This window comes from Belonocnema kinseyi, chromosome 1 (assembly GCF_010883055.1).
Source record: "Belonocnema kinseyi isolate 2016_QV_RU_SX_M_011 chromosome 1, B_treatae_v1, whole genome shotgun sequence".
Taxonomy (NCBI): domain Eukaryota; kingdom Metazoa; phylum Arthropoda; class Insecta; order Hymenoptera; family Cynipidae; genus Belonocnema; species Belonocnema kinseyi.
The window spans coordinates 45,546,986-45,556,104 of record NC_046657.1 but is presented as its reverse complement, the minus strand read 5'-3'; the positions used below and the strand labels follow the sequence as shown (position 1 = coordinate 45,556,104).

Below are 9,119 nucleotides of genomic sequence, written 5' to 3'. Positions count from 1 at the left end.
TGAAGAAGTGAGGCAACGGGAAGTATCGAAAGTGGATAGAAGAGTAGGAATAAGTGCGGGAAAGGGACTTAAGAGGAAGTGTTGAGACAAGTGAAAGGAGGGAAATAGGGAAGGTAGAGTAGGGGAATTAAGGGGAGGGAAAATGATGTTTTTCATAGTATAAGGTTGGATAGGATACGAAAAAAGGGAGAAGAAAAAGAGGGAATGATAAGAAAGATGGGGTGATTTGAAAGACTTCATTAAACTAAAAAAAAAACCTACCTCACTTTATTTAAATTTTCCTCTTCCTGCGTTTTGGACCAAAAATTTGTATTTTAAAACAAAACTCATAATAATTTGAACACGATTTAAACTCTTTTAAAAATTGTGGATTATATTACTGTTTTTTTCGGTAATTGGTATTTTTAATAAACAAAAAAAACTTTTCAAAGAAGATTCACAACTTTAAACCATTTTAGGTTATGTTAGCGTTTGAAGCCAAAAACTTTGAACAAAATTTAGAATAAAAATGATTATAATTTGAAGAAGATTAATAATTTTATAAAAATTTCAGGTTATGTTCAAATTCTTTATCCGAAATTCATAATTTTAAACCAAAAAGATTAGATTTAAAAGATTAGTTGCAATCTTATACCATTTTTTTTTGTTATGCTATTATTTTTCGTCCAAAATTGGGATTTTTATTAACAAATATTTTTAAAATTTCAAAGAAGGTTCAAAACTTTGAACCATTTTAGGTTATGTTAGCGTTTTACACCGAAAAACAAAAGTCATTATATTTTGAATAAAATTTAGAATCGTTTAACAACAAAAATTAAATTTCTCAGAAAATCAATACTTTTAACAATTTCAGGTTATGCTAACATTCTTCATCGGAAATCTGCAATTTAAAAATAAAAAATATTAGGTTTAAAGGTAGATTTGCAACCTTCTATAATTTTGAATGATCTTATCCTATTCTTTTTCATCGAAAATTGGCATTTTTATTAGAAAATAAAAAATAAAATTCTAAAGAAGATTCACAACTTTGAACCTTTTAAGGTTATGTTAGCGTTTTACGCCGGCATTTTCAATAAAAAAAACCATTATAATTCAAACTAAATTAAGAATATTTTACGAAAAAAATTATATTTTAAAGAATATTAGAAACTTTTTAACAATTTCAGGTTATGTTAACATTCTTCATCGGAAAACGGTAATTTAAACAAAATTATGTTAAAAAATTTATTTAACATCTTACACAGCTATTGTTTCTCGTCGAAAATTGTTGTTTCTTTTTTAAAGAAATTTTCAAAGAAAATTCACAACTTTGAACGACTTAAGGTTACGTTAGCGTTTCACGCTAAAAATTGGTATTTTCAACAAAAAAAAACATTATAATTTAAACAAAATTTAGAATATTTTAACAAGAGAAGTAAATTTCAAAGACATTTTTTTCACAATTTCAGGTTATGTTAACATTCTTCATCGAAAATCGGTAATTTTAAACAAATAATATTAGGTTTTAAAGAAGATTTGTAATCGTGTACAATTTTTGTTTATATTATACTAATCTCTTGGGTCCAAAATTGGGATTTTCATTTAAAAACATTTTTTTAATTTCAAAAATGATTCACAAATTTAAACCATATTGGGTTATTTTAGCGTTTTACTCAAAAAATTGGTCTTTTCAGAGAAAAAGCATTATAATTTGTAACAAAATTTGAATCTTTTAGCAAAAAAAATATATATACTTTAAAGAACATTAATAATTTTATAACAATTTCAGGTTATGTTAACATTCTTCATCTTACACAATTTTTAGTTGTATTATGCTATTATTTTTCGTCGAAAATTGGTATTTTTTTTTTAAGTAACAAAAAAAAATTCGAAGAAGATTCACAACTTTGAACCATTTTAGGTTATGTTAGCGCTTCACACAAAAAATTGGAAATATTCTAACAAAAATCATTATAATTTGAACAAAATGTACAATTTTCTGACAACAAAATTATAATTTAAAGAAAATTAATATTTTATAAAAATTGAAAGTTATATTCAAAATTCATCTGAAATCTTATACAATTTTTGGTTATGTTATTCTATTTTTTTTTCGTCGAAAATCGAAAGTTTTTATTAATAAAAATACATCGATTTCATTATATTTTGTACAATAATACAATAAACATTAATTCACAGGTTCAGATATGGATTAACAAAAATATATTTTTTTCTATGATTTTAAATAATATGAATGACAAAAAAGTAGTTTTAACATGAATTTTAATTTAAAAATTAGCGAGAGAAAACAGAAAAAAAATTGCGCGCCGATTTTCACGCGTGATTTTAAATTGTTTATATTTTTAATATCACGAGATAGAAATGAATTTACTGCTGGAGCAAAATTATGGAAAATATGCGCCCTAGGGCGCCAAAAGGAGAACGAATTTCGATATCTGCTCAGAGTTTTGGGTGTCCAGCCTAATTTTCTTCGCATGAAAAATAGGCAGATCTAGCTTTTCTTTTTTTTTGTGTTGTCGGTAAGCCATGCAAGTCAAATAATTTAATTTTGATTTGTCAGAAGCATTTTTAAGCATTGACACAATCGTTTTTAGCGCGAACAACGGACACAAGATCAACAATACACTGCGATTCCAAGACACAAAGCACAACTTTATGAACTTTTTATATTTTTTATTTTTTTCTAATTCAAGTCACTTAAATTAGTGTTTAATTTTTTTTTCATCAATTTTGAATTTTTACTTACCAGATTTGTTAGTCCTTCGAATGCACAAACAGAAGAAAAAAATGTACGTTTAATGCATTTTCATAAAATAAGAGATACGTGAATGAAAAGTAATATTCGTGGTTGAAAACTCATTTTTTTGCTGAAAATTTTTAACTACTTGAGTCGAAAATTTAATTATCTGTTGAAAATTAAACTATGGTAGAAAATTCAACTTTTTAGTTTGAAACTTCATCTTTTTTGGTAGAAAAAATAATTGTCTTCCTTTAAAATTTGTTCCTTGTAGGTTAAAAATACAGCTTTTTGGTTGAAAATGAACTTTTTTTTTTGGAAAATTCCTTTTTTTTTTGTTGTTAAAATTTTATTTGTTTCAACTTAAAATTTAATATTTCCGTCTATGGCTGAAAATTGACTTTCTTGGTTTGTAAAATTCAACGGTTTAGTTGAAGATTCTTTTTTTTCGTTGAAGATTCTCCACTTTGATTGCATTTTTTAAAATAAAAATTTATTTGAAAAATCGATTTTAGTTAAAAGTTCATGTATTTTATTGAAAAATCGTGTTTTTTTTGTGAAAAAATAATATTCGTGGTTGAAAATTAAACTTTTTTGTTGAAAATTTGTCTTTTTTTTTCTTAAAAAATACAAAAATTTTACAGAAAATGTAACGATATTGTTGGAAATTCATTTTTTTTTCAACTACTTGTCAAAAAAAAAAAAAATTTCGTCAAAAATTAATTTTTTTAAACTAAAAATTGAACTATTCCAGTTAAAAATGTTAAATATTGTGGAAACTTTTTCTTTTAAATTAATTGTTATAACTAAAAATTTTAATAAACCAGTTAATTATTCCATAATTTTAGTTAAAAATTTACCACTTTAATTACAATAAAAAAAAATCTTAATGTATTTAAAAATTAATCTGTTTTAGTTGAAAATTCATGTATATTATTGAAAATTCGTCTTTTTTTGGTGTTAAAGTTTTATTTTTGTCCACTTAAAATTTAATATTTCTGTCCATGGTTGAAAATATACTTTTTTTAGTTGTAAAATTTAACTGTTTAATTGAAAATTCTTTTTTTTGCATTGAAAATTAATTTTTTTCCACTGAAAATTTAACTATTCCAGTTAAAAATGTAACTATTATGTTGAAATTATTTTTGTTGTTAAAATAAATATTAAGTTAATTTCGATTTAAAAATTCATCTTTTTTTAGTTAAAATTCATATATATTATTGAAGATTCATCTTTTTTGGTAGAAAAATAATTTTTTTCATTGAAAATTCAACTTTTGGAGTTGAAAATTAATTATTTGTAAGAAATTTGAACTCTTTGGTTGAAAATTTAACTTTTTTTGTTGAAAATTTGAATTTTTTGTTTAACTTTTGTTTAAGCAAAACAGTTGGATTTTACAATTAAAAAAATCAATTTTTAACCATAGACAGATATTCTAAATTCTCAGTGAAAACAAAATTAAATATCAACAATAAAAAAACAAATTTTCAGTTCAATTAAAAAGAATTTTAAACAAAAAAAATTAATTTTCAACAATATAGTTAAATTTTCTGCCAATTATTTTGAATTTTTAAGGAAAGAAGATCAATTTTCAACAAAAAATTTTAATTTTCAACAGATAATTAAATTTTCAAATGCAGTATTTGAATTTAAACCAAAAAAAATTAATCAAAGTGGGGAATTTTCAACTGAAATGACAGAATAATTAATTAACTGGTTAGCTTAAATTTTTAATTTAAAAAATGCATTTTTAACACAATAAATAAATTTTTAACCAGTTTAATTTTCAAGCAAAAAAAAATAATTATCTAACAATAAAAGATAAATTTTCAACAAAATACATTAATTTTTAAATAAAATAGATGAATTTTTTAACATAAATTTAATATTTAAATTTTAATTTTTTTAAATTAATCAAAGTGATGAATTTTCAACGGAAATGATAGAATAATTAATTAATTGGTTAGCTTAAATTTTTAATTAAAAAAATTTATTTTTAATATTATAAATAAATTTTTAACCAGTTTAATTTTCAAGCAAAAAAATTAATTATCTAACAAAAACAAGATAAATTTTCAACAAAATACATTAATACAAAAATTTTCTAGTAAAAAAAAATCAATTTTTAAACATAAATTTAATATTTACATCTTCATTATTTTTAAATGTATCAGAGTGGTGAATTTTCAAATAAAATGCTAGAATAATTAACTGGCTAACTTCAATTTTCAATTAAAAATTAATTTTTAACAAAATACATACATTTTTAAACAAATAGTTTAATTTACAAGAAAAAAAAAATAATTTTCCAACAAAAGACAAATTTGCTATTAAAAAAGATCAATTTTTAAACATAAATTTAATATTTAAATTTTTATTTAAAAAAAAAATAATCAAAGTGGTAAATTATCAAATAAAATGATTGAATAAGTAAGAAGCTAACTTCAATTTTTTAATTTAAAAAGTTTATTTTCAACAAAATAAATTAATTTTCTATCATAAAAGTCAAATTTTCAACAAAATACATAAATTTTTAACCTAATAGTTGAATTTTCAACAAAAAAAGACGAATTTAAAAAAAAATCACTTAAATTTTCAACTAAATATTTAAAAACTTGGTTGATAAGCTAATTCTAATTTAATTTCATAAGTTTTAGCTGATATTTTTTTTTTGTATTTCAAAGTTTTAAAAATAAATAGTTGAATTTTCAAATACGAAATAATAATTTTCTAACAAAAAAAAAAAAATCAATTGAGTTTTCAACCCGCGAAATGTGAATTAAATCATTAGTTAAAACAATTAATTTAAAAAAAATTCAAACAAATTTAACTGTTTAGTTGCAAATTCTTTTTTTTTCATTGAAAATTAATTTTTTCTAACTGAAATTTTAACTATCCCAGTTAAAAGTGTAACTATTATGTTGAATTTTTTTTTGTAATTAATTTTTTAAACTAAAAATGTAAATAATTTAATCAATTATTCAATCATTTTAGTCCAAAATTCCCCACGTTTTTTTTACTTTTTGTAATGAAAATTTATTTACTTTATTCGTGTTTTTTGGTGGAAAAATAATATTCGTGATTGAAAACTAATCTTTTGTGTTGAAAATTCAACTTTTGCAGTTGAAAATTGAATTATTTCTTTAAAATTTGAACTCTTTGGTTGAAAGTTTAGCTTGTTTGTTGAAACTTCATGTTTTATTTTTAGTTTGAAATTATTTTTTTTTTTTTAACTAAAACTGTAATTTTTTCAATTTTGGTTAAAATTAAATTTTTTTTTCATTGAAAATTAATTTTTTGTAACTGAAAATTTAAGTAAATTAGTTAAATATTCCATAATTTTAGTTAAAAATTCACCACCTGGATTGCATTTTTATAAATAAAAATTTATTTATTTAATTTTAGTAGGAAAATTGATCTTTTTTAGATAAAAATGCATGTACTTTATTTGAAAATTCATGTTTTTCAGAAGAAAAAAACAATATTCGTGGTTGAAAATTATTTTTTTTCGTTGATAATTCAACTACTGCAAATGAAAATTTAATTATTTGGTGAGAATTGAAGTCTTTGGTTGAAAATTTAACTTTTTGTTTCAAAAATTTGTATTTTGTTTCTTTTTTTTGTTTTTTTTGGTGTTGAAAATTAATTTTTGTTTGAAACTTAATCTTTTTTAGTTAAAATTCATGCATTTTATTGAAAATTCGTGTTTTTTTTGGTAGAAAAGTAATATTCGTGGATGAAAATTAATTTTTTTGGTTAAAAATTCATCTTTGTTTGTAGAAAATTAATCCTCTTCGTTTAAAATTTCCTCATTGTTCATTTAAATGCCATTGTTTGGTTAAAAATAAATTTTTTTTTTTAATTTAATTTATTTTCCACTTAAAATTTAATATTTCCGTCTATGGTTGAAAATTGACTTTTTTAGTAGTAAAATTCAACTGTTTAGTTAAAAATTCTTTTTTTTTCGTTAAAAATTAATTTTTTAACTGGAAATTTAAGTAAAGCGGTTAGTTATTTCATCATTTTAGTTGAAAATTCATCACTTTGATACATTGTTTAAAATAAAACTTTATTTAAAAATTAATTTTAGTTAAAAATTTATGTATTTTATTGAAATTTCGTGTTTTTTTGGTAGAAAAAAAAAATTCTAACTTGAAAATTAATTTTTTCGTTGAAAATTAAACTCTGGTTAAAAATAAAAATTTTTTGTTAAAAATTTGTCTTTTTTTCTTAGACATTTTAACAAATTTGCAGAAAATGTAAGGATATTTTTGGAAATTCGTGTTTTTTTCAAAACTAAAACTGTAATTTTTAAAATTTTCGTTAAAAGTCGAAAATTCATGTATTTTATTGAAAAATCGTGTTTTTTTTTTTTGTAAACAAATAATATTCGTGGGTGAAAATGGATTTTTTTTCAAAAATTCAACTACTGCAGTTGAAAATTTAATTATTTGTTGAAATTTAAATTTTTTGGTTGAAAATTTGTCTTTTTTCTTAAAAATTTGCAGAAAATGTAACGATATTGTTTGAAATTTTTTTTTCTACCTAAAATTTAACAACTCCGTCTATAGCTAAAAACTGATGTTTGCGGTTTTAAAATTCAACTACTTTGTCGAAAATTCGTATTATTTGGTTTAATTCCAATAGTTTTTGATTTTAAATTGAAATATTTTCTTAGCTGAAATATCAAATATTGAGTTTTTTTTTAATTCCTCTTTTTTTCGTTTAAAATTCATTAACTAAATATATGAATTTTCAACCATAAAGAATAAATTTTCAAACAAAAATGGAGTTTCCAATTTAAAAAATTAAGTTTTTACAACAAAAAAAGAAAAAATATTCAACAAAATAGATAAATTTTTGACAAAGTAATTGAATGTTAAGAAAGAGTTTTCAATAAAAAAAAATATTTTCTGAAGAAAATCATACATTTTCAACCAAAAATGGAATTTTTAATTTAACAAAAATTAGGTCCATACAAAAAAAAAGAATTTTTATTATAACACTTAAAATTTTAACCAAAAATGCAATTTTCAATTTAAAAAATTAAGTTGTTAACAAGAAAATTTTTTTTAACAGTTAAATTTATAACGAAGCAGTTTAATTTCAAAAAAATAAATAAACTTAAACATTAAACAATATTTTTTCACCACAAAAGACAAGTTTTTAACTAAATATATGAATTTTCAAGCAACTAGTTTTATTTTCATCAGCAAAAGATACATTTTCAATTTTTTTTTAAATTAATTTTTTACAATAAAAAAAAAGAATTTTCAACAAAATAGAATTTGTAACAAAAAAAAAGTTTCCAACAAGAAAAAAATTGTTTTCTAACAAAAATGATAATTTATTAAATAAATACATGAACTTTCAACCAAATAATTAAATTGCTAACTAAAAATAATAAATTTTCAATTAAAAATAGAATTTTCAATTAAAAAAATTAAGTTTAAAAAAATTTTCAACAAATTAGATCAATTTTTAACGAAATAATTGAATTTTCAAACAAAAAGATTTCAAATAAGAAAAATTATTTTCTAAAAATGATAAATTATCAACCAAAAACGGAATTTCTGATTGAAAAAATTAAGTTTATACAAAAAAAACAATTTTTATTAAAACAAAGTTTAGACAAAAAATGAAATTTTCAATTTAAAAAATTAAGTATTTACGAGAAAAAAATTTTTTTCTTGAATTTTAAACTAAAAAAAAATAGATTTTCATCCAAAAATAAAATACTTAAAATTTCATTTTAAGAAATTAATTTCCAATCAAACTGATGGATTTTCGAATAAAATGACGAATCTTTAACTTTCTACAAAGTACCTACGTTTTTAAATAAATATTTTAATTTTTAAATAAAAATATCAATTTTCAACCAAAAATAGAAAAGCTGAATTTTCCGTAATTTCAGCAAAATCGTTTAAGTTTCAACCAATTGATTAAATTTTAAAACAAAAAAAGTTCTCGACGAAGAAAAATTATTTTCTAACAAAAAAGATGAATTTTTAACCAAAAATAGAATTTTCAATTTTGGAAAATTAGATTTTTACCAAAAAACCAGTTACATTTTTACCCAAAAATATGAATTTCCAACTGAAAGTCATAAATTTTCAACTAAACATGGAATTTGCAATTTAAAAAATGAAGTTTTTACGATAAAAAAATTTTAAAAAATCAAATTCACAATAAAGTTGTTGAATTGCAAAAGAATTATTATTTTGGACAAAGAAGAATAATTTATCACCAGAAAAGACACATTTTTTAACTAAATAGATCAATTTTTAATAAAAAAATGGAATTAAGTTTTTACAAAAAGAAATCATTATTTTCTGACAAACATAATACATTTTAAACAAAATACATGAATTTTGAATCACAT

General features: G+C 20.5%; 1 protein-coding gene across 1 annotated transcript in view; it reads right to left on the bottom strand.

Annotated features, from left to right (window-relative positions):
• The window catches only part of LOC117174056, a 46,761-nt gene that overhangs the window by 16,327 nt on the left and 21,315 nt on the right, over positions 1-9,119 (bottom strand). The gene's annotated exons all lie outside the window — the stretch shown is intronic.